The 26,715-nt window shown below is 41.3% G+C and overlaps 1 long non-coding RNA gene across 1 annotated transcript in view; it reads left to right on the top strand.

Annotated features, from left to right (window-relative positions):
* The first annotated feature begins 7,979 nt into the window (after positions 1–7,979).
* LOC117948790 overlaps positions 7,980–26,715 on the top strand; it is a 21,657-nt gene continuing 2,921 nt past the window's right edge. The window contains exon 1 of the long non-coding RNA XR_004657559.1: positions 7,980–7,991. This is a non-coding gene — a long non-coding RNA (uncharacterized LOC117948790). The remainder of the gene's footprint in view (positions 7,992–26,715) is intronic.

The raw sequence follows: 26,715 nt of genomic DNA, 5'->3' as shown, positions 1-26,715 counted from the left end.
GCCCCCGCCCCCCACCACCCCCCACTGCCCCAACCTGCCCCAACCTGCCTCCTTATACAGAACTTCTTACTTCCTGCTTTGCTCTTTTTATGATTACTACGGCCACTAGGGGGCGCTGCCACTATAAACTTAAATATGAGTCGTAATTGCTGCTAAACAAATGACCTGTGGGAGCGATTTTCGGGGAAGGACTGTTTCCACCATAATCTTTAAATATACCCATAGGACAAATATGCATTGTCAATTTCAGTCCACTGAAAGTGCTGTTTTTACCAGTTACACGCTAATTGTTATTCTAAATGTATGACAACATTACCCTAACTAACTACAACCATTTTGCCCTTAAACAGCACCTAAAACCCCCCGCTAACCCCACCAGACTCCATTTAAAAAAATCACTCAAACAACACCTAGTACCTATGTGGTACAGCAGTATGTCGCATGCTATGAAGCTTGTTAACAACTAATTTACCAACCTAATTTACGGCGTATGGCTACAGTTACCAGTCTGACAGCTGAGTCACATGATCTGAAAAGGTTACATGACTTCCATCGTCGAGGTTGCAGAGCTCGGCCGCCTCCCTCGTGAAAAAGCTTAAAGTGTTTTACAGCACACTTATGTTTAAGTTTAATGAGCACACACTGAAAGCTGACACTGCATTGAACATGAGCTGTGTGTGTGACCTTCTCCGTAATGACATGATTGGATGGTCATCTGTGTGACAAGCCACATAATAAATATCTGATGTTAGATGACCTGTGAATCCATGTCCGTTGACACAGACACGATGAGCTTGGGAGATGAGAAAGTTTTAGCGACAGTGAGTGAAAACCGCTGGTGTGCAGTCAGGCTGTGTGAAAATTAAATACGACTAAATGTCTAAAGAGACACTATCAGCTCAGGGCCTCCAGTGCCATTACAATCGAAAATCCAATAGTGGTGACAGAACAAACATACTGAGCATTTTACTGTTATTAGAACCTGACGGTGGCACCACACAAGGTAATAGGGTCACTAAAATCAAATTAATTTATCCCCTTGAAAGCAAGAATGTGCAGAGAAATGTTCATGTTTAACTTCCAGTTGGATTATCAAGAGACTGGGTCTGGGTCTGGGTCTGGGTCTGGGTCTGGGTCTGTCGCACCATCCTTGCTCTTGGGGGGAATCCCTCGAATTGTTGGGACTTTATAAATTATATGTGTGTGGTCTAGACCTACTCTGTAAAGTGTCTTGAGATAACTGTTGTTAGGATTTGATACTATAAAAAAAAATTGAATTGAATTGAATAAAATGTGTTGTGTGAACGGATGACGTGTTTTCCTGAGGGTCGTACTGGAAGAAAGCCAAAGGAGTGTCCAAATGGAAATGGTTCATCCTCTGGAAAACCAAACTGTATCATGCACCTTCCATTATTACATTTCTTTAGTACATGAGGCCATTTTGGACTGACCATGGGGTTTGAGGAAAGTTCAACAAACATTAAGGATTATGGCAGATTATTCCGCAGTCTGGAATATGCTTTATGAGATTCACTGCCATCTGAAGAGTTGATTTTGTCTTGATTGTTATTGCATTTGTTTGTGAGGTCGCTAAAGTGGTCTTTTAAGCCTAACTTGGTCTGCATCAACAATTTCCAGGACAAGGCCTGAGATGTCTTCTGCTCTTTGTAGAGCTCCGTTCTCACACTTCCTTCGCTTTGGGAAACAACAACAAACTTCACGCTGAAAATGTCAAATTAAAGAACATTTGGATGGAGCAACAAGGCAGCCCGCTTGGTTCTTTCAGGGAATGGTTGTAAAGATTTACAGAGAATACGTTTACGGCATTTACTTTCTGCCGTAAACTGCTAAGAGCTAATAGGCTCCAACCATGTGTCCAGCTACTGTAAATAGCTCACACTGTTGTTGTTGTCATTGTGCAAACAGTTAACTTCATTTAGAAAATGTATGCTTCATGTTCTTCTGCATGATGCAAAGGTTCCACCAAAACAGGTTCCTGCTGAGACCTTTTTGCAGAGGCTGAGAATTGTATAGAAAACATTTGAAATCTCATCTTATAGACACATTACAAACAGCTTGTTGAGGTAGTTGTTCTGCAGTGGACCACGGTGAACTTAGTTTTGTAGAACGGCCTGTTTTAACATGAGTGTGGGACACACCTGTGCACTACCTGTTAGCATGTGAAGTCACATTTACATTAAAGAGTGTGGACATGAGGACAGACCTGTGGGTTGCAGACTGAAGCAGACTGCCTGTAGCCCCGTTTGTCTTCATGACATGGATAACTGTTGTGTTCTTATCTAGTCTGATTGTGTGGTCATCAGAATTACACACATATGTGGTGACATTCTGCTCCAAAAATGTTTTGAAAGGTTTATTGTGACTAAATCTGTCTTTCATCACAGCCAGGTCTTCTGGTCAACAGTGCAAGTTACTAGTAGAAAACATAAAAGAGACAAAGAGAAGAGTGGGAGTGCACATACTGAACAAAGGGAGGGCAATAAAGAAAAGGGAAAACTTCGGAGCAAGTAATGTGATCTAAAATGAGGGCGAAACAGTGATAGAAAAGTAAAGAATGGAGACAGATGGGAGAGAGTGGTAGATGGAAGGGAGGAGGAGGAGGAGGAGGGGAGAGTTGATAATTGTGTGTCTGACAGAGGGAGAGAGAGAGAAAGGAGAGGTAGAGTTGCTAATAGTGTGTGTGATGTTAGTATTGATCAGTCCCACAGACAGAGAGGTGCGACGCGACACCATGACCTGACACTGTGGCTAATCGAAAACTAATTCCCCGTCTCCATCATCATCATCATCATCATCATCATCATCATTGTAGACATTCACAATCTGTGACACACACACACACACACACACTTACAGCTGTGATTGGCCATTGTTGGCCATTGACCAGCAACTTTTACCTTTGCTAGGATTCCATCTCAAGTGAACATTTGAGAACACATTATTAATAAAAGTAAATAGTATATATATGTATGTATATATTTGCTATCAGGACTGACTTTTAGTACTCTAAAGCTTTGTGTACACAGATCATCTACATGGCTTTTGCCCCGAGAAAAATGAAGTCGGTTTTATTAGATTATGTTAGTACTTGTAAGGAACACGTGCAAAAGGCAAAGCACCAGTAGTACTGCATTGCTAAATTTGCATTAATAAAGCACAGTGTAAATACAGTATATAATGTAGAGAATCTACTTGTGGTTTGAGAACTCATGAATTTAATGAAAATATGAAGTCTTGTGATATTTAAATGTTTCTCATGTCAACAAATTCCACCAGTGTAACTAAACCACCAATGAATTGATCCAACTTACGAGTATTGTATGCATATCCAAAGCCTGATATAGCTTATCAACTGTGCCAAAGACCAGAAGAGACTCCATTTAAATGGGTCAACCAACCTGAACCTTTAAGAGACCTGACCATAAAGCGATCAGAGGCCAGTCAGGGCCCCTGGCAGCAGTGTGGTGATCCGCTAACTAACCACTGGGCTGGGGATAGCGTGGTTAGGGTTCGTCTCTCCATTGTTCAAACAATCAGCACTCTGGTTTGGTTGAAAGATCCCCCTTAATTCATCCACTTAATGTAAAAAAATATGCTCTACACAGTGTGAAAGTCTGGTGGTTTTGGGGATTGTGTTTCGTGTTAAACTAAGGGGATCTTACTCTTTAGTAAAAAGGGTTATCTCTGAAGGGATCCTTTCCTTAATGTCCTCAGACACTTCCTAATCTGACCCCATCAGTGGCAAAAACCAAAGGTTTAGCAAACCGAAATTGATGGTGAACATTTGTCTCATTGGCTGTAACCACCAGCTGCGTATTTCTAAGTATTTTTTCCTTAAATACTGGCCGAAATTAGTCACTTAGACATAAGTCTATATCCATGATGTTCCAGGGAATGCTCCGTTGCCGACAGAAATTCCACCGGTAGACTCTTTTTTATGTTTGGAGGTCCGTCCCCGTCCTCTGGCTCTGCGTTGGCGTTCTAACCTCTGGTTAATTTCTGAAGATTATGGTTACCTGGTCCTCAGATCTCTGCAGGGTAAATCCAGACAGCTAGCTGGACTATCTGTCCAATCTGAGGACTATGGTTACCTGGTCCTCAGATCTCTGCAGGGTAAATCCAGACAGCTAGCTAGACTATCTGTCCAATCTGAGGACTATGGTTACCTGGTCCTCAGATCTCTGCAGGGTAAATCCAGACAGCTAGCTAGACTATCTGTCCAATCAGAGGACTATGGTTACCTGGTCCTCAGATCTCTGCAGGCTAAATCCAGACAGCTAGCTAGACTATCTGTCCAACTGGAGTTCTCTGTTGACAACTAAAACTACTTTTGAACATGTGTCTGCTGCTGTCTGTCCATTTGTCTTTATGCGTCTGTCTGTCTGTCTGTCTGTCTGTCTCCATATCTCCATTAGTGAAGGTGTCTCCTCGGGTCGATGTTTAGCGGGGAGCCAACTGGATACGCCCACTTCTCTGTAAACATCCAATCATAGACCTTATGACTCCCAGCTGACCCCTGACCCATCTCCACACTGTGTGTGTGTGTGTGTGTGTGTGTGTGTGTGTGTGTGTGTGTGTGTGTGTGTGTGTGTGTGTGTGTGTGTGTGTGTGTGAGAGAGAGAGGGAGAGACTCTGTGCACACTGCAGACTGAGAGAGCACTGAGTGATTACGCTGTCAATAAATGGGTTTATTTGCCGGAGGAGGAGTGGAGCTTTTCTTGCAGATGAAAAGGTGTTTTGAAGCACTTTGTTGCGAGGCGGAGCGCAGACACACGCTGTAATCAGATCGCTGTCTGAAGAACAATGTGTGGTCAAGATAATGAGCAAAAATCACAGGGTAAAAACCTTCAACACGCAATCAATGCAACTGACAGAGACAGCGAGAGAAGCAGATGGATGATTCTCTACAGTGAGTGAGTGAGTGAGTGAGTGAGTGAGTGAGAGAGTGAGAGAGTGAGTCAGCGAGCGTAGAAGTCTCCTTCAGTCCTTCAGGAATAGAAGCTAAATAAAACTGTCTTCAGTGAAAACCATGACCTTAATCATTAGGCCGTCTTCTCAGTGTTGGCCTTCAATACTTCAGTTTTGACATGCAAAGATTTAATGAGTTGAACTTTTTAAGTTGACCCTGACCCGGAACAACAAAAAGTGTCTAAATATGATTCCAAAGGATTAAGCCAAACAAGACTTTTTGCGTCAATAACAAACCCCGAAGGCACCTGACTGAGCAGTGAGAACGGGTTGGTCTGCGCTGCGTCGCTGCAGAGAACAATCACAGCCACTCAAGACAGTTCCTGTGATCCGACCGAAACTACGTGCTGAACACCTAACCCTAACCCTTACCCTAACCAGGCAGCTAACCCTTACCCTAACCAATACACCTAACCCTAACCAAGGCACCTAACCCTAACCATAACCACTGCCAATGCCTAATCATTGTGCCCTCCAGGCAGCGCTGCCTGTAAGGCGATGTTGGGGGCTTAAAACACCAATAAACATGCTGTACTATCACATAAAGAAACACCATACATCTGGTTTTGTTGTTCAAAATGACCAAAAAAGTGTTTTTTTTGTGTGTTTTTTTGTCTTGCATTCTAGGGATACAGATATTTCTTATTCAAATATTTTATAAAAAGCAGCTCGAACATTAGTAAGGTTACCATTGGGGCAGTGGAGTCTCTCCACCAGTGCAGGCTTCTAAAAAGCCTCATCACTCTGTGGTGTTAGATAGCTCACATGATGTTAGACTGTGATTGCTTCTGAGGATGTCTGAGATTTTCAGTCCATCACAGAGGCCACCTTTCAGCTTGAGATGGATTTAAAGAGAAATTATTTCATTTGAAGGGCTCACCAGCACTCTTGAGAGTGGGAAAGCTTATTTCATGATGTCAAAGTGGTCCATTCAGCAGCTTTATTAACCTCACAAGCTCTGGAGGGTTCACACTCCAAACCGATACTTGTGGGGGGCCTCTTCATTTAATGAAAAGGCACGAAAGACTGACTGAGTCAATACTGGTTGAGTGGGAAAGTATTCAGCACGTTGACAAAAAGCCCAAACCAAAAGAGTTCATCAGCACCCATGAAACAAGCTTCTATAATCACATTGGAAAAAGTTATTCAACATTCCCACTGGAAACCACCTCATGACTTGTCTATTGGACATGGTCCCTTTCCTTTTTGGATCTCATGTACTGAATATGGAGCTCTCTGAGGCTCGCGGCACCATAAAGGACTTTGGACACTTGGCTCACCATTGAGGCTGAATCCTTGATGTCCATGCTGCAGTCCTGTGCTACAGCCTTCTTTCGTCCATCTGTGCATGTAATTGGTTCATCACGTCTGTTTCTCTGTCATTGTCTCTTGTTTTTTTGTTTCTTTATGTGTGTGTTTGCGTAGGTCTGTTTCTGCATGTCTTATTTATGAGCTGCAGACGTCATTTTTACTGTTGTGTTTTCATTGTGTCTTCCTCTTTACCTTCTTTCCTATCTGGGTTTTTTGGTCCCGTGATGTATTGTTTGTAATTGGGATGTGCAACTATACTAAATTAAAACATTTGATAGCAAAGAAAACGTTACCACTGGAGACCCAAACCCTAACCCTTGGTTAGGGGATGATCACTAGACAGTCCACAGTTTGAATAAAGAAGTCAGTCAATAAGAATTGTGACCTAAAGGAGTTTTCACCACAGCAGCACAGCACAGAAAAAGTTTTAGCTACCTTTCTAAATTGTAATAAGCGCCTGTCGTCTCCTAATCTAACAGCTCGCTGTGGTTGCTTCTGCTTTTTCCTTTCCAGTATGGCCTACTTCCCGGAAAAAACTAATTAAAATGATCTGCATGTAAAAAGGACTGTTACCTTGTCTTTGTTTTTTGTCCACACACATTTTCTTTCTGTGACTGTTTCACAATAAGAGCCAACCTGTGTTTTCATCAGTTTTGATGCAAAGCAGCTAACAGTGCCTGAATTGGTCCAAAAAAGTTGTGAGGACCCTGGTTCAGCAGTGGCATGATGTGATCATTGTATGTGTCTTGGATGTATTGTCATCTGATGTTGACGATTCAGTGTAATGAGCCTGATTTGAGTGACAATCTCACAGCCGTGTCTGAAAATGTGAACCAAAGGATCATTCCAAACCAGCATACATGGGGGTGCTGAATGTCAGATTTTAAATGAAATTGCTTGGTTTCTCCCAATAAATATTTGCCAACTAAAATGACTGTTTATAACAATTAAGTAAGGGCCTCATGTGGACAAAGATGAAGAAGTGCTGGTACTAAGTACTGGTGAGTACTGGCTCATTTCAGCCCCTGAAGCATTGGCAGGAGAACATGTTTGCTTTGCTTTATAGAATTGAGGTTGATAAGAATGACGTAAAGTTACTAGCAGTGTTGCTGGATTGCACGCTGCAGTGTTTCCTGTGAAGGTAGTAGCAGTGGTGCACTACTGTAGAGATTTACAGAATGTAAATATATTGAATGGCTATTTCTGAAAAAGATGCCAACCATAATAAGGGTGTAATGTCATGTCCTCCAACTCATAAGGTCATGTTTTCTTTGTTTGTTCCTGTACATTTTTGCCGCTACTTGTTGTATTTTGATACTCCCCGTCCTGTCTCGTTTTAGGTCACCTCACTTCCTGGTCTTTGTCTGCCTTTCCACCAGGTGGGATTACCTCCCCTACCTTAATGTGCCACACCTGTGTCCAACGTCCTCCCTTGTGTCTGTGCCAGTTCGTCTTGTCTCGTCCCGTTGAGATCAGGGTTCCAGCCTGTTTTAGGACCCTGCTTGGTCTTCTGGTTTGGGATCCCTGCCTCTGTGTTTTGATACTTCCACATGTGTTTTTTAATACACTTTGTGAATAAACTGTGAATAAATGTCAGTCCATAACCTTTGTGTCTAAGCTATCCGTCATAGGAACAAAAACAGGCTTTGAGTTTAACTTTAATATCTAATAACCAAATACCTCATCCATCAGTACCCTGTGTGTATACTGTATGTATTTATATCTATGTGTATAGATTATACATACATATATATATAGATATTTATCCCACCATCTTTGCCCAGTGTTCCGTGTTGTGTATAGTAGGTATGAGGTCCCTTAATACATGTTCAGACCAAGTGTACAGAGTAAGTAGTAATTCTGAACACATTAATAATATATAGGGAAAGACATTTTGGCACATTAGCTCTCTCTCTCTCTCTCTCTCTCTCTCTCTCTCTCTCTCTCTTTCTCTCTCTCATACACACTCTCTTGCTCTCTCTCTTTTCTCTTATTCTCACTCTCTCTCTCACACACACACACACACACACACACACACACACAGGTATTAGTGCACAGTGATTATATAGTCAACACATCTACTTACATGTGAACAGTAATTATAGACAACCTGAGATGGTTATCTCCTCCCATCTTCTCTTCTCCTTTCCTCCCACCCTTTCTTCTCTCCACTTTTCCCACTTCACTTTCTGTCTTCTCTCTCCTCCTTTCCTGTCCTATCCTCCTCACCTCTCTCCTTGTCTCCTCTTCATCCTCCTCTTGTCTTCTCCCACTGTATTTCCTTCTTGTCCTTACTTTGTCCTCTGCTCCCCTCAGGTTGTCAACAATGCAAGGTCATTATGACATCTCATAGACAATGAAAAGGCTCTCATAGCGTGCACGTACGCACGCACGCACGCACACACACACACACACACACACATGTATATCCAATGTAAAGCCCACATTGGACCTCAACTATGCAGTAATTATCAGCAGACAGCAGTTCTATCTACATCAGAACAATAATTACATACAGTTAACGGAGAAATGGTAGAAAGTGACATCGCAACACTCCCCTTGTGACATCATCTGGGAACTCATCTGTGTCTGTTTGTGTGTCCTGCAACACACAGATCCAAAGGTCAAAGGTCATTTTCTTACTAAGTAAAAACACAAGGACAAGGAATGGATCAACATTCTTTTTTAATGTTTTGTACAGCTTTTGATTGGATTTAGAGTCGTAATCTAAGTTTCCAAACGTACTGTATCCTCATCATCATCTCTATGGAGTTTTGTTTTATGGATTGGATTGAAACAAATGGTTTGAAAACGGTAACAGTAAAGAACATACTGTATTTAACAAGGACTAATTGGTCCTTTACAACAACTAGGATTTTATTTTTTTGTGGAGGAACTGTCAATTAGTTCGATTGACTGGGTGACATCCGTGTCATGATTGGGAAAAGTTTGTCTTTCTTGACAAAAAGTTGTGGCCTCAACACACAGTGCAATAGCTACTCGTAATGTGAATGTCATATTTGATCAGATTCTTGTGTGCATTGACAATTTTACATCACCACAAATGTACTTAACGGTTTTGGAACATCTGACAAGGATCCAGGCTGTGGTGACCGGTCGGTGCTCTCTCGCTCTCTCTCTCTCTCTCTCTCTCTCTCTCTCTCTCTCTCTCTCTCTCTCTCTCCCTGTATGTGTACAACACCATAGAAGAAAGCCGCTGTGCTGTTGAAAGTGTTTTGTGGAGCCAGGCTGTTTGGTCACATGTTAACATGGTGAGATGCAGAGTATTCTAATTTAACTGTTTTGTCGCCAATCTTTTAAAATAATGCCCCACCAATTTTTTAGACATAAAAACAAGGTATCTTCAGGACCACATTTTTTTTTTATCATACACAGACATACACACACAGTCTAACAAGGTGAAAACCATACCACCTTGAATGAGAAACTGGAAAATCAGCTGGTTAACGGTGGCGCAGAGACTTTGGCCACCACTTTAAGGTTTAAAACACACAGAAAGTTGTAAATAAAAAAGCAATGTTGTTACAGTTTTTACATCCGTCTGTGTCATTGTGTGCTAAAATGGAATACACAGACTGACCTCCTGGTGGTGCTGCCCAATGTGGCCTGAGGGGGGAGAGGTGCTGATGATTCCCGGCGGCCTGGCCACTGTCAGTGTGTTTTTACCCTCATCATCTGGGTGGAGACACAATTTCCTACTCATTTTTTAAAAAGAAGCTGCAAATTCCCTGCGCATAGCGTGCAACATGATTACAGGACAAGGTACAGCAATGATTCAATCTGCAGGAGAGAGATATGTGTTGGGGGGAGAAAGTCATTTGGATCAAATATCTGTGCATGTCATAAATCTATCCAACAATGTGGAATTCCTTACTTGTCAACACATGTGTGGGATACCAATCTAACCAGGTGATCAACTAGGGAAATGCAACGCCTTTCTTTCTAAATCAAAGGCTCCAACAGGAGATCAATTCTGAATTCTGAATAAAGCTGTCATCCTTTACTACGCAAAAACTCCCTCCATGCTCAGTGTGTAGAGTGAACACGATGTACAGGAGGAGGGCTGATTATTGTGTATCTTGGCTGCCATCTCCTGGCAGGTCCACACAAAGTCCACAGTGCTAAATATATTGATGATGCCACTTGGAAAACTGGAGTGAATCAAAGAAGAAGAAATAACTATTTCAAATGAATTTACCCAATGAGGTTAAATCATTGTAAGTGTGTATATATGTGGTATATAGTATGTAGGTGGTTGTTGTTCAGAGCGTCAAACACAAAAACATGTATTTATATTGTTCAGAAGGCAGCTTTATTTGAACATACTGAACATTCATGCAGTTCATCGGTTACATTTTCTTTCACCCAAGCACATTTCACGTTTGTTCTTAAATAAAAACTAAAAAACATGAATGCAAGTCCCTTCAACCAAGTACAGGATGATAAAACAGATGTCTGTTTGTGAGTCTACTCTTGTCAAAGTCCAGGCAAACTATTTTAAATCAGCGGTGATCAAAACACGAAAGATATCATGTGTTGGGAAACTATATTGTGATATTTAAACATGTATTTGTTGTTTGGAGTCGTTTGAGATGAAGGGTCCTTGTTCAACCAGGAAGAACAGAAAACATCTCAGAAGTACGTGGAAGGTGAGTAGTCCCAGGTAAGTTTCACCAGGTAACACACAGCGTGTACGCAGTGATTCTCAGACCAGAGGTTTATCATTGAGTGTGATAACATGCACACTAATATTCCACTATTATTCCGAATTTGATACGGGTCACGTAAACAGCTCATGAGACGTGGGGTATTCCAGTATTATTCAGGTTTTGGGAGCATTCTATGGACATGCAACGAGATCAAAATCTGCTTCACAATCAGGGTTTTTACGTCTTCGTCAGCTTTGTCTGTTGCTATGGTAATTATGCCAACTCGCCAACAGTGTGCAAGGCTTCAGTAGAGATGCATGTCTAAATGAGAAGACCACGGATGCACCACATAGGCAGGTCGGAAGGAAAGAAACACCTAGTTGAAAATTTTTCAGAAAGACTCGGTTTACAAGGCGTTTAAGCACTTTTCTGCCTGTGTCGTGCATCAGTTTAAACCAACATGGTTAGTACATGCATCTGGCGGAATTTCCTGCGGCACCGGAGCAGTTCCAGAAATGGAGCGTTAAGGATAGAGACTTCTGCTCTGTGTACCTAATGGTAATATGTAGTTAAGATAAAGCTTACCACATTGACTGGGGTAGCCTTTTGAATAGGTTAGTACAGAGGGAACAGAGACCAGATGCAGAATGTAAATTAGAATGTAAATCCCTGATGCAGTCCTGCAGTTTCACTGGTAATCAAGAACCAACCATGGAAACAATTGTGTTCCTTGCTAAGATTTAAAAACTAGAAATATGTAGGTGTGTGTCAAGGTGGACCTCACAAGTTCACAGGTGACAAAAAAACTGGTGTGGAGACAAAACTTTTAAATTCCGTTGAATTGAAGTGATAATTGTGATCAGGATCTTTTCTTCATCTTGCCCGCTTTCTTACAAAAAGGGGTAGAACCACTGGAAAGGGTGGACCCCACAATTGGGCATAACGTGTGGACCCCTTAAAGGAGAAAAATGTGTGCGTGTGAATGTGTGTGTGTTAGGAGATTGACATGGCCACACCCTCTACCACGCCTTTTCTCCCATCATGGTGCACAGCAAAACTAAGATTGGATCGCCGCAGACATGGAAATCCCTTCTGTTCCACCTGACCAACAGCAAATGCAATGCATGGGACTAATGCAAATTCATGCCTGACCAATTGTATCTTCCTTGGAAGAGAAGTTGTAGATTTGAATCAACCGACTGCATTTCACCACATTTACTGTAGACTGTTTAAATAGAGAGGACAGAACATCAGAGACTGGTGTTGGGAACTCAGTCAGGTGGTCTTTCTGCTTTTAAAGGGAACTTTTGAAACATTACTTTTGTCTTGAACAAAGATATTATTATATCTTTGGATGAAAGAACTGCAACCAGTTAGAATGAACATGCAAACTGTAACAAGCAGAGAGATGTGATTGTATTTGAACATTACACGTTTTTTAATGTGTTATTTGAAATGGGTGTTTCACTTTGAGACTTAAGTCTATGATCATGTAACAAAATAAAAGCATTTTTGAGGAAATAGCTGAAAAGAAGGAACATACAAAAAAAGAAACATTATTTTTCATTAAATAACTCTGGATAAAGGAAGAATAAAAGAAGAAAATGAGATGAGAGAGAGAGCACGCACGATAAATATGAAATCAATAAATAAGAAATAAGTAATGTTAAGACATGTTGTGAAATACAAAATATTAGTAGTAGTCGTTGTTGTAGTAGCATTATTATTATGATGCATATTGTTCTGAATGTACTGTATATACATATATATATATATATGTACTGATTATACAATCTATACATACTATATATCTATTTCTATTACTCATCACATCTATATACACAGTCATGTAGGCTAAAAAAGATGGGGAGATAAAAAAGAGGAGAAAACACAAGGAGAAATATATGAAAATAGACAGATTCTGACACCAGGGATATGAGTTCCTATAAAAGACCTAACTGCAGATCAGGGGAAGCCTTGTCTTCACATGCTGTGGGAAATGTTTTGGTCACCTTGCTTTGGTTTATCGTGATGGCTGTCTGTCGTTATTATTCTTTAACCACATACGCAGAGCAGCTGTATTATTTATATAATAACCTGCAACTGAACTTAACTGCAATATCCAGCAGATGGTAATCTAGTACAACCTGAAGTCTATTTTTAACAGCCCTGGTATGTGATGTTTCAAAATCACACAATGTGTAACTGAATATGGAACATGCTTTGGAAGACATTGTAATTTTGTTTCTCTCTTAAATTAGACAAACTCCATACATCACTTTTCAATGTTACTGTTTGTTAACCTTTGGTTTAGAAGATCCATAGCGACAGCAGCCATAAATAAACCAATCTGTAAATTACAAGTGTGAAGTCCTGTCTACTCTCATAGCAATATTCCTTTTGCAAAACTGTATAGGCAAAAATGTATTGTTTATTTGCACTGTGTTTTACAGTTTCAACCTTCTACTTATTAAGGTATCCTAAAGGAGGCCCCAGTGGACAGGGGTTGGGCCCCTGTTTACCCCCAGTGACTCCACACTGTGAAAAAAGGAAAATTAAACCTCCTATGTTCCTCCCACTTACTTCGCAGTGTGCATGTATCCTGTTTCCTTTAATTATATCAGATACAGTGCGCACTGCCGACAACACATGATGGAGTCAGTCCCAGAAACCATCCAGCAACCTTCTTCTATTATGCAATACTACAGTTTGTAGAATTTTCATTAATCACCAAGTAAACATAGTGACATAAACATGTGAGCATGTTATATCAATAAAAATGTCATTAAAACTTGTTTTACAGAGGGTAAGAAAGTGCTTCAAGATCAGGTTTAGCCTTGCAGCCCTGATGTAAGGTTAGCCGAGATATGTATTTTATTTTGAAAAAGCTGACCGGAAGTATTGACATTAACTGCGTGGTACTTGACGCTCGTTAAGTGAACGCCGCACTGCCGCCAGGCTGCATGGAAGAAAGCTGTCCGCTGAACGACCGTCTTATCTTTCGTCCCGGGCAGGACACTGGCGGTGAACACAGATGGACTGACAGGAGAGCTCCGCTTTACCTGTTTCTCCCACTCAGGAGCTGCTGCTTTTCTTACTTGGATAAAAGAAAGACTTGTATCCGCTGGGTGAGGAGAGGAGCCCCAACCACCGCAGCGAACATGTACGTTGGTTCAAATGTTTCTCATTTAAAAAGCTACCGTTATCTAACTCATTGCTTATCCTCATCGGTGAGTCATACTTAACCTTCTTTTTTTCGGTTGGGGGCTTAGCTAGAACGTTAGCCCGGGATATCTTCTCTGTTCTTGTTTAGCGGCTTTTCTCTACCTGCCTCTGCCTGCTGCAGTCCGTCCCGTTCTCTGCTCTATGGAGACGAACCAGCGTGCCAAACCCCGTTTACAAATCTCCGAATTCTGCAGCACTTCGAGCTGTAGCTTCAGTCGAGCGGTGTCAGTGAAATGTAGCTCAACGTCCCCAATGTTCTTCCAACAAGACATAAAGTAGGCTAACCGTGAGCGGAACATGCAGAACTGCTAAGTTCCAATAACTTATGCTAAGTGCTGTTTGGAGAATAATGTGTGCCGAATATACAAAGTTGGATATGCGCGCGTGCGTGAGACAAAGTAAATAAGGAACAGTGTACTTGTTGTCATCATGTCACCAAAGACATTACATGACAATGTGTGTGTGTGTGTGTGTGTGTGTGTGAGTGAAGCTGGAGTGTTAAAAAGACATGGGTTGCATCTTTGAATATTGAGAATTAAAATGGGAGAATGAGTCAAGTGTGTGTGTGTGTGTGTGTGTGTGTACCATTTTAGTAGATTGTATTGTGTATTGATTCTAAATGCTCTCGTGTATCCCATTCAAATGTTGGAGGGTAAAAAGTGATTGGGGCAAAGCTTAGAATCTGTCATTCCCTCATTAAAGCCTTGCATTGCACTGCATATTCCTAGAAGTAACAACCATTAACACTGCAACAACTAACCAAACATTTATCTATTTATGGTAAAGTTAAATATCTATTCACTTGGGTTACATTTCTCTAAAAAAGGCAAATAATCTACATCACATTGGACATTTGTCCCTGTCTGTAGAAACAGCTGTTATCAGGCAGACTCTACCAACTACTTTAAGAACCTAGTTGTCCTCCATCTTCAAATCCATCTGGTCCAAAATAAGACATAACACTTTAGTTTAAAATTAAACTAAAAACAATATTGGGGCTGTCCGTGACTGACTTTTCATGGCCTGTGGCTTCTGTAAAAAATCAGGAACGTGACTTAAAGTCTGACCTTTTAAGACTAATTATGGATAGCTTTTCTTTCCGATTTTGGATTGTTGGCCTGATAAAATGAATTCTATCTGTAGAGATCGGTTTGATACTTTTTGGGCCCGACTGAGTCACCTCGAAAGTACAGAGTATCGAAAAATCCTTGTCATTTAATACCCAATTGCATTGCCCGAGGTGTAAATCTCCGTAGAATCAGTGAGCCAATCAGAACGCAGCGTATGATCTAATTATGTCTGTGATTGGCTGTCGATCGTTACACATCGTAGAGGCACGCAGGTACAACTCTACGTTACTCATGTAGTAGGAGCTGGGACATAAATGAAAAGAGTAGTATCAAAATGTGTCATTTTTTAAATCCAACTGGTGTAAGAACTAGTGTCAAAGTCCCGGCATTGGTAACGTTACCGGTATCGAACATTTTTTTAACGATACCAAGCGCCACTCTGCACATACTCCACAATACATTAATTCAAATTCTGACACCACTTATTGAAAAATTGATAATGAAACTGTCAGTGGCAGCCCCCCCGCCTCCCCCCACCCCTGGTGTCCAGATGGAGCGACGGCATTCTTGGCATCGCTTTGAAACGCAGCGCATACTGTGGAAGCACTCGGCCTGCAGAAAGCCCCCCCACAGCCCTGGTTGATTGGCTTCCAAATGTTGCTGTAGTAGGTGACAAAAACAAACTGGTCCGGGCTGACTGTGGGAAAGCTCCGTCCAAACCTCCCACACACTGTCTCTGTGTTGCTCTGTCTGTCCGGGGGAACAGTAAGTCCATTGTGCGGTTGCGGGGCTCTCACTGTCAGAAGACCTAATTCAGCTAATAATCAGGCCCGAGCTAACAAGCTGCATGAAACCGATGCAGAGCAGGGGCCAGACTCTGTACTCACTCATCTGATTCTCATTCCATTCAACATTTATTGTATTCACCCATAAAGCAAGATGGAACATAAAGGGATTTGATCACCACGCTCTGGACAGTGTTTGGCAAGATAGACTAGCTGACATGTTTGCCATCTTGGTACTCTGCTTAAAGGTCCCATGGCATGAAAATTGAGTTTTTTTTTCATTTTAATCATTAATGCGTTCCCCCAGCCTGCTTATGGCCCCCCCATCGGCTAGAAATGGTGACAGGTGTTAACAGAGCCCTGGGTATCCTGTCTGCCTTTAAGAAAATAAAAGCTCAGATGGTCCGATCTGGAATCTTGCTCCTTATGAGGTCATAAGGGGACCTTTTGACCTCACATACCGTATTAGGGGACCACTAAGGTCTATATAAAAGAGACTTCAGATAAAGTATTAGGGGACCACTAAGGTCTATATATAAGAGACTTCAGATACAGTATTAGGGACCACTAAGGTCTATATAAAAGAGACTTCAGATACAGTATTAGGGACTACTAAGGTCTACATAAAGAGACTTCAGATACAGTATTAGGGACCACTAAGGTCTATATAAAAGAGACTTCAGATACAGTATTAGGGGACCAGTAAGGTCTACATAAAAGAGACTTCAGATACAGTATTAGGGGACCAATAAGGTCTATATAAAAGAGACTTCAGATACAGTTTTAGGGGACCAATACGGTCTATATAAAAGAGACTTAAGATGCAGTATTAGGGGACCAATAAGGTCTATATTAAAGAGACTTCAGATACAGTATTAGGGACCAGTAAGGTCTATATATAAGAGACTTCAGGTACAGTATTAGGGACCACTAAGGTCTATATAAAAGAGAATTCAGATACAGTATTAGGGGACCACTAAGGTCTACATATAAGAGACTTCAGGTACAGTTCATCCTGGCTCAAGCCTACAGCAAGTGGTGATGTTGGATGAACACATTTCAAACCCTCACAGTTTTATCAGGTAAAGAGAATGATTTAAACAGAAAGTAAAAATTAAAATGTCGGTCCAAGATGACTCATTTACTAAGAACTTCTCAACGTTGTAATCAATTAGTGTTTACAACGGGCACTTCTACAGTAAACAATACAGTCTGTGAAAATACCTATAACTAACCTAGAAAGAAGCAAACTGTTTAGATGAGATGAGTGTAAATGTGTAGTGTAGAACCCTACTGAATGCAGATGGTTCCACGCGGGTCACAGGGCTCACTGAAGGGTTTGATGAGGATCCGCTCGGTCCTTCACAGCCACCCCATCTCAACCCAGCGAAACACTTTTTGTTATGTACTGCGTTTTGGCTGTGCCGCGGTTTGCTTCCATGTGCCGTACCAGACTGGTAGCGTCTGCCCTACCCGCAGATTTAGTTTTGGACATTTTTCCTAGATATTTTTGCTTTTACTGTAAAAGTAAGTAGTCTACATGGTAAAATGGTTTCTTCCACTTAATCTAGGCATGAACGACACTGAGCAAAGATGTGTGGCTGTGTTTTAGTTGTTAAAATAGTGCCGTGATGTGATAGATTTACAACTGAGAGTCTTCGGAGGGTGTTTATTTTGAAATTGACAGGATGCTCTAGCCCTTCCTGCCCGACCTGTGCAACAAACAGACTTGGCGCAAATTGTTAGCGGAGCAGAGGGAAGAGATGTTTCAGGGGTGGGCTGCCTCCCCCACCCCAGCTTGGCCGAATCACAACCATTGTCTTGAGTGGCCATGATGGCTCCGGGACGCTGCGAAGATGTTCCTGGTGGGATTTACCTGTTGAACCGCGCTCTCCACCACAACCAACTAATAACCAAATGAGGGTAGTTACCTTTTGGAGGAATGCCGTTCCTCACCGTTGGAGAATGTCTGACAGGAAGCATGAAAGCTATTCTGGAAGACCACGCCCTATGTTGTGGCACATTCACACGTCCAGGGTACTGGGATGTGTCTCGTGTGCACATGTGCACATAGCTTTGCATTATTGCCTCCACAAACATAGCGGACTACCAGGAAGTGTTCGAGGGTTTGTTCCCCCTTAACCTGTTAAAGCTGTCAATCAAACTCTGGTGTGGACCAAGTCAACAACACTGCCTAAGAAGGTCTAATTCCAACCAAATACTAGCGTGGTTCCTTTGTGGTCCAAAAGCAAACCATTCAATATTGTGTCCCTTATCTTTGAAACAAGTCAAAGATAATAATAATCACATGTTAAAGAAGCTCAATCAGCTGACATTTTAAAATCTCGATTGAAAAGCCACCTCTACTCATCATACCACAGCCAACCATAACCCACCGTCAGATCTGAGTCTTATATCTTACTGTCTCATGTCGCTGGTTTTGTATCGGTTACTAATACTGATTTAATGCTGTTCCATTGTTTTGTTGCTGTTATGGCTAGTATATAGTGTTCCTTTAATTGTAAAGTGGACTGAGACCATGTCTAATGGGGATTTTTCACTTTTTACTAAATTAGTGTAATTTCTGGCTGATGGTGAAAGCTGTCACAGAGGCTTTTTCCTATTCAATAGTGTCCAGTTATGCATCAATCAGAACGCGGGGCCCAAGCTCTCTCTTTATATTCTTTAATCAACTACTTCTGTCACTTTGTGTGTGCAACACTAAGAATACCTTTGAGAAGAGACTGCACTATGCTGTTCATTTCACTTATGATGATTCTTGTCTCGCTCGTCTAAGATGCAATCATGTCCCCTTGCCTTTGATTGTGGCTATTGCTTTTTTTAAATTATTTTCTTTTTTAAAGTACGTTTGTGTCGCTCCAGCACCACAGAGGGATCAGCAGTTTGAACATGTGTTGGCAGACAATAAACCAGCTTCAGGTCCAATAAGCAACTTGACGTGGTTTCCCAGCGTGCATTCTGTTTTTTGGAAAGCTTTAGACCTCTGCCTCTCTCACACACACACACACACACACACACACACACACACACACACACACACACACACTGTTATACAAAGTCCTTTTGAAGTTAATGACTTCCTCTGGTGGGGTACATTTCCTTGAAAAACTGGACAAACAGCCAATTAACACACACAAACTCTCAAACATGGACATAGAAACACTTTTATATAGACACACACACACACACACACACACACACACACACACACACACGCCGGTCTGGTTTACTTAAGATAAAATGAGAGTAAATGACTTTGACTCTTAGATAGCCTGGAGCCTTTGTAGGCATACTGCATACTTGCAGCCTAACTAACTTCTGAGGTATAATATCGGAGTAACCTTTAGACTTCTGTTGGGTGGAGGTGAACTCCAACCAAGCAGCCAGGACTTTCAAACCTGTAAGATGGTACTGGGAAGTATGGGAAGAATTTCACTGTTGTGCAGCTTTTACCAACAGATATGTCCAAGGAGATCTTGTAGAACATGCTAAATATTCAAATGCACACTTAGTTGTCAGTGTATAAGAGGTGATCCAAAGATTTTGCATACCCTATTTATATCAATTGGGGAATATGAAATATTAAAAACCATATTCCTTATAATGCAATACAATTCAACCGCATTGACTTTTTGACAGCCAAACCATGATGCTTCACAAGTGTCTCCTTCATGGAGTGATGGCAGCACATAATAACTGCAAATGTAATGAGGTAGAGCAGCTTTTCTTATAAAATTCTGTCCATCAGTTTTCTAAATGAGGTATTTTACCTCATTATATAATATTACTATTACCTATATATATTATAGGACTTTCCTAACGTAAGCAATCGTACTTTTTAATTTTCAGGTAGTTTTGGAAGTTGTTGTTAAACTAAGCATCTAGGCCGCTAAGTCTACAACACATAGAAAGAGAGAATTTTGAGAGATGAAGTTTAAGGACTTCAGAAGAAGAAAGACGAAGATCTGGTCCACACCTAAGATATATTCTCTTTGGAAAGACCTTAACACTAAACTGAGTGGGAGATGCATTATGATAGAATTAATAACATGTTATATTTTATTAGTACATTTTCACCATTGGGGTGAAACACTAATTAGTGTTGTCTATGGCAGGGCTGAAGTCAAGACCACCTTAGTCGAGTGCAAGACAAGACCAGGACTAGTCGAGTCCAAGAAAAGACCGAGTCCAAAAAGGTTTGAGTCTGAGTCAAGACCGAGTCCAAAAAGGTTTGAGTCTGAGTCAAGACCGAGTCCAAAGAGGTTCGAGTCCAACACAAGACAGAGTCCAGGACAGAAAAAAAAGTCTTATGCATGACAGTATCAAGACAACACTTTTGGGCTTCACTTTCCCTCCAATATTATCATCAACATAATAAAGACACCTGGACTCGGTCCAGACCAAAAGCCATATTTGGCAAGACCAGTGGCCGAGACCGAGACAAGTCAGAGTACAAATACTAGTGAGTCCGAGACCATAGAAAAACGGTCTTGAGTCCAAGACCGGACTCGAGTACCACAGCCCTGGTCTATGGTCAAAAGCAATGGAATAATCCTCCTCAGCCGTGAAGTAGGTACACACGGGTGGAACCTTGAGAAAACAGACTAAGATTTGATGATGTTGACAGTGATCCAACTTCAGAGTTCTACCTGATCTGACCTCTGACTCAGCTCAACATATTTGTGTGTGTCCGTGCACTGGCGTACTGAACACAGTGACTCATGCAGGGTTGCTATTTTTTTTTTTTTCACTAATAACCGAGCTGTTGCAGTAATCATATATTGCACTGACTGAAAGAGCCATTTAGCCCTTTGCTGACCTCTTGTCTTTCTGTTCTTCCCAAAGTGAGTTCCTATGGGACTGAGGGCAGTTGGGTTATTGCTGGGTCGGTTGCTGTTATTTTCAGCACTGGTCCGGGGCAGCTGTTACTGCTGGAACAACCTCACTCTCTATTCTGGGAGGCTTTTGCTTTGAAAAGCAGTTACAGGAAGTGTTGCCTTTGCTTTAACTAGGACGTTTATTATCACACAAGCTTTGCTCATTCTCTCTTATTCTCCTTTAGCAATGCCCACTCCTTATGATTAGAGCTGGGTTAAAATAATTGATTCTCTAATTTATCTGATTGATTAATAAAATCCAGAAATGGTTCTTCTACACTGCCTTTTAACCATGAATGTATAAACAAAAGTCTTTTTAAACAACACTTTTAGGGTTTAATTCTTGATGTACACATTAAGAATGTTAGTCCAAAGGTGCATTATTAAAACAGATATGAGGGTTGTTCTTGCTTTTAACAGCAAAATAATCTCTTTATGTATCTGGGCCAAATTGGTACTGTAACTTAAATACACCTTGACCTAATTGATATTGAATCAAATCAGGACCTAGTCAATTGTAATCAAATTGATTCAAGAAATCATTGGCAATAACCAGTCCTACTTATAATGTAAAGTATTATTAGTGATTTCTGTATCACAGCATATCTCATTAGGTCTAAACCAGACTCTCTGAAGTATAGACCAGGGTTAGGGTTAGCCTGCCCGTCTCCCACTTCTACATTCTCTTTTTTTAACAGTTGTGTTTAGGAACAATTTTTGACCTGATAGAGAAAGTTTGTCAGGGTGATTGTCTCTCTGGGTGTGTGTCTTCTCCACCTCTGGTGGTGTCTGCAGGTTCTGCTGAAAGAGATTATAAAAGGATTACTAGGCCTTTTCCCTGTTGGACCAACGCCATGGCAACAGATAGGCAGAGAAAGACATACATAATGTCATACAAAATTGGATGAACATCACCATTGTGTTGTGTTTTGGTTATGAAATTATGGATTATCAAGGTTGATTTAATGCCAAGATATCAAATGGGTTTTTGTACTCATTGAGGGGGGACAATACAACTCTGGGAAGCAGTAGTTTTCTCCTTGTGTCACTGCTTGAGTTGAATGAATGTTCCCAATGTATTCTACTTGCTATGTGTTCTTCCATGTGTGAGATTGGTCAGTGCAGTTGGATGATGCCATGCAGAAGCAGAGCTATGACCAACGTTTGTGTTGGTGGACGCCATTTTATATATATATATATATATATATATATATATATATATATATTTTTTTTTTTTTTTTCTCTGCGGCTCTCTGGGGCGGCAGCTCTGCTGCACCAACGGAGGTCTGGTTTAACCTTTGTGTTGTCCTTGGCTCAAATTTGACCCGTTTTTAACATTTTTAATATCAGGTCTTGGCTTTCTTACAACAGTATTGCCTAAACATTTTGGTTGTTTTATTGTATGGCATTTTAAAAAAGTGACCAAAACCTTGGGAAAAAATGCCAAAAAAAGACATTAAGCACTGAAAAAACGAGACCTTGTTTTTGTATAATGTCATAAAAATTAGGTTTATTGGCTATACATAAAAAAAAGAAGCAAAAACATCAGAAAAAGGAGCAAAAGATGATGGGAAGACAACACAAGGGTTAACATGAATGCGGTAGCCTTGTAGCTCTTTGCTTCAGTTCCTGTCTTCAAGGGTCGTAAATACCAAGAAGTAGAGGTGTCTGGAGCTTATCCTTGAACAGGTGAACCTGGTGCTCACCTTGGAAAGAAAGTAGTGGTAACGAGGAGCTTGCAAACAGAGGGCAGCACTGGATCACAAACCCTGAGGGACAGCTGGGATGGAATGTGAACGCTGAGACGGAGATTCAGTGATTCCAGTAACCGTAATATTGCATGGCTGCTTAATCTGTAAAGCTTAATGATTTGAACGGTAAAAGTGTAGTCCTCTCAGCTCGTCTCCTTGGCCTGTCTTCATCTTGCTTGGATTACTGCCGCCATTTCACCAGGAGGCATATACTGCTTTAAGGAATTTGGGTTTGAGGCGTCCAGTTGGTTGCTCACCTAGTAGAGCGTGAACCTAAAATACTAAGTCTAAGGCTGAGCTCCTACTGCAGACACCAGGGTTGGACTCTGACCCAGAGCCCTTCGCTGCATGTCGTCCCCTCTCTTGCCCATTTTTTTGTTTATCTTCAGCTATTAATCGAAAGTCAAAAAGCTGGGGAAATACTCTTAACAGGTTGTGGTCAACCAATACAGCATCTGCTCTGCGTCTCTCTACCTGACCTGCCCATGCAGAAGCTTAACCTTAAGGGTTAACCTAATGAAACAGTTTCCCTGCGTGCACATCCTGCTCACTGGTCCGACAGTGGAGAGTCACACACTCGGGTACAATCAGCAGAATTGCCCTAGCGTAACATTTTCACTTCCACAGTTCAATTTAGTCAAGTAAAAAAACACTGAATATGAGCCAGAACGTTTTTTTTTTTTTTTTAATTCAACTCTATAACACATTAATATACACAGTTTGATATTCCATGGGAAGTTAAACTGACACCTTTGATACACTGCCAACCTAAATGCAAGGCATAATTGAAATCCTCCAACCTCTTTCCACCCAAGTATTAATGAACAGGTTATTATCAGTATGGTTATGTGTGACTCTGAACCATAGTAGATTGGCCACAAACTAGTAATTAGCCTGTGGCACTCCAGTGACAGTTAAGCTGCTTATTAGCCAGCTGGAGATTAACCAGAGAGTCCCCACTTCACAGTGGTCCACACACACACACACACACACACACACACACACACACACAGCCAGTCATGTGATGCCTAGTGAAGTAGGAACAGTCTGTCAAGCATTACCAAGCTCATTCTACTTCAATATGATTAAAATGATTTGTTTTATTAACCAATACAGTGTGGTGTAGTACAGAGTAGTACAGTACAGTGTAAATCAGTACAGGACAGGGTTTGTCTCTGAACTAGAACTAGTACCCCATGCACCACTACAGTATGTGGGGACAAACCTGCTGTGGCTTGTTGCAGTTGCTAAGATAGGAGGGGTTGTTTGATAGCGCCAGATCTTTCTACATTAGTCTGTAGACCAGAGAGGTTTTAGACTGAGCCACACACCTGGACACCAGTGTATCTGTGAAATTCTAAACGTGAAGCAGGACATTGTGGAGCTTTGTTAACATTCCCTGGATAAGGTTATTTTTAACCTTATCCAGGGAATGTTACCAGGAATAGGAAACGGGTCACACAGGCAACCAGATAGAAAGATAGAAAGCACTGTTCTTGATTCTCCGCTGGTCCCACCTGTATATTATTGCACTTGTAACATTTGGGTTTTCCTATAATTTTTAACAATAGTAAGTGGGGCGGCTGTGGCTCAGTGGTAGAGTGGTTGCCTGCCAATCGGAAGGTTGGTGGTTCAATCCCCGCCCCTGCAGTCATTGTCGAAGTGTCCTTGGGCAAGACACTGAACCCCGAGTTGCCCCCGGTGCTGCGCATCGGAGTGTGAATGTGTGTGAATGTTTATCTGATGAGCAGGTGGCACCTTGTACGGCAGCCCCGGCCACAGTGTATGAATGTGTGTGAATGGTGAATGTTTCCTGTAAAAGCGCTTTGAGCAGTTGTTAAGACTGGAAAAGCGCTATATAAATACAGCACATTTACATTTAAGTAGTTTTAAAGGTGCTGATAGGTGGAATCATCAGGGTTTTTCCTGGCTTAGGGTGGGCCATTGGAGCGGCGGGTGTGGGGGTTCTCCCCCAGGAATTCATCTGCATCAAAATCTTATTTTCCTGCATTCTGAAACCTTTTTAGGTACTAATTTATGGTTTATGGTACATCTTATTTATGTCAAGGAAAACACAAAATTCTGGTGGCATTTAACAGTTATTTTAAATATAAAAATATGATGGATACAGCTGCCATTTGCTCACTCTTTCTGAATCACTCACCCTTTCACTGACTGGTGTCAGCTTGTACTGTAGATATTAAAACTTTGACATTTGTGTATATCGATGAACATGTAATAACTGTCAAAGTCAGGTAAACAATCTTTTTAAACGTTTCTACTCACAATGTTTTAAAGGACTTGCTGTAATTGTGTGATGTCCGTACAGAACCAGGCAGGAAATGCAGCATCATGACCTTATCCTACAGAGACCTCTGGCAATTCTTTTACAGTTAATTGAAGTGAATCTTAGAAATGAACACAAGCGTGTCATACAAAGTTTGTCTATTTCCTAATGTGCGTCACATGCAGTCAGAGATGCACGTTTCTCTATCTTACTCTTAAAAGACTACCATAATGAGAAAGATAGATTACAACAGCCCCCCTAAAACACTGTACCAGTGGTTTTACATCCAGTACCATTCTTCTGAAATGGTATGTACTTGACTTTAAACAGTTTTTAGACATGTCATTTTGTTTTTCCGTAGGTCAGTACACTATGAAATAATAACTTGTAGAAACATGAAAGTTTTTTACCAAGATAATCCATCACAGTCACTTTTGAGAACGTCCCAGTGGTACATTAAAGGATGAGGGAAAGTATTGCATTAAATAGCTACTGTACTACACAGTATGTTACCAAGCCCAGTTACAGGAACGGACAATAGCAAAACATGGCAGTTGGAAAAAGGACAATGTGAAGTTGGTTGTTTCTTGGATACTCCTGGCGTTTTAGGACTTGGAGGCAACTGGAAACTGACTTTACATGAATGATATGTTTTAGAAAAAGAACTTTTTCGTTTTTTAAGTCAAGGACCCCCTAACTGAAAGAGGGCCAGAGCAGGGACCCCCAACTACATACAGTACATTGAATAAGATGAAGTTGCATATTAAACTGGGCCTACAATAACATGTAGGGCGGCATAAAGCCTTCATACATACCCTTTTTTTGCATTGAATACCAAGCTATTAAAATAACCTCATAATTCTTCTGGCCGCACCTTAACTATCCATCAAAAATAAACCATTATAGCTCACATTTATTTACAATTAGTTTGGCTTAGGAGGTGCTCAAGACAGCTTGGGTGCTGTGCCTAAGCTCTGTAATAAACTGGAAGGGAAAAGCCTGACTTATTCTGGCAAATTGGGTTCAGTTTTAAGTTAGGAAACGCTAAATTAGAATTACGTGAGTTCACTAAACCTCTATTTTACGCATGCAGGAAGTCATAGGAAAAATGCATAATTTCCCCACATGGCACATAAATCCAAATGGTGTATCTGAGTTAAAATATGATGAGATGAGGAATACATTTTATAGAAGAATGGGAAAAGAAGAACATTCCCAACTTTGTCTTAAACCAGTAGTGAGGTACCTGCATGTTCGTTGAAAGCATTTTTGCTAGCTGTAATCATTCTCTTCATATTTATGTGGTCCGGCTCAGTGGTTGCTGGGATAAAGCCTGACAGACTCACCGGATGTCCCTCCTTTTCCGCTGTCTATTTTGCAAAGGCCTCGTTGCTGCATCCGGACACTGCCCACGACAGTTGTGACAGGAGAGAAATACAAACAAGCCAGAGTGTTCCCCCCCCCTCATCCCAGTCTAGATAAATGGAGACCAGACTAATGTTAATCTGAGGCTTCAGCAGTTTACACGTAGAACATTGCAGCAGAGCTTTAAGATCCACCAGTGAGAACAGTGAAGGCCATAAAATAACTGGTGGGGGAAGACTGACGGGACCAAGCAGCATACCTGGTCTAGAAATATTACAGGAATGGAAAGAATGTGGCCTCTTTCAGCTGTGTGTGTGTGTGTGTGTGTGTGTGTGTGTGTGTGTGTGTGTGTGTGTGTGTGTGT

This window comes from Etheostoma cragini, chromosome 8 (assembly GCF_013103735.1).
Source record: "Etheostoma cragini isolate CJK2018 chromosome 8, CSU_Ecrag_1.0, whole genome shotgun sequence".
Classification (NCBI taxonomy): domain Eukaryota; kingdom Metazoa; phylum Chordata; class Actinopteri; order Perciformes; family Percidae; genus Etheostoma; species Etheostoma cragini.
The sequence above is the reverse complement of the archived record's forward strand: the minus strand, read 5'-3'. Positions and strand labels throughout refer to the sequence as shown.